This window comes from Phocoena phocoena, chromosome 5 (genome assembly GCF_963924675.1).
Source record: "Phocoena phocoena chromosome 5, mPhoPho1.1, whole genome shotgun sequence".
Classification (NCBI taxonomy): Eukaryota; Metazoa; Chordata; class Mammalia; order Artiodactyla; family Phocoenidae; genus Phocoena; species Phocoena phocoena.
This window is the reverse complement of record NC_089223.1, coordinates 138765317-138765652: the sequence shown is the minus strand read 5'-3', so window position 1 is coordinate 138765652 and position 336 is coordinate 138765317.

The following is a 336-nucleotide window of genomic DNA, read 5'->3' as shown; positions in this document are numbered from 1 at the left end:
ATGGCCCCGGTCCAAGGGGACACATGTGAGTCACTTTCCCAGGCGATGTCAGGCCTGCAGGAAACACCGCTCCGAGCCGACCCACAGCCCCTGTGCCGGTGCAGGGATGTGGCTGAGGAAGCGCTGACCTGGTCCTCAGGGGAGCGGGGAGCTGGAAGCAGGCTTCCCACTGAGCAGGGTGAGGCCCCCCGACGGGGGCTGACTCCCTGGGTGTGGTGGACTTGCTCCTCATGTGAACAGAGCTCAGGGCCTGGATGTCCCGCTGCCTCCAAGTCCCGCCTCCAGCCCCGCCCCCCAGCCTCTGCTCCCACGGTGGCACGGTCCTCCCCACTGTTA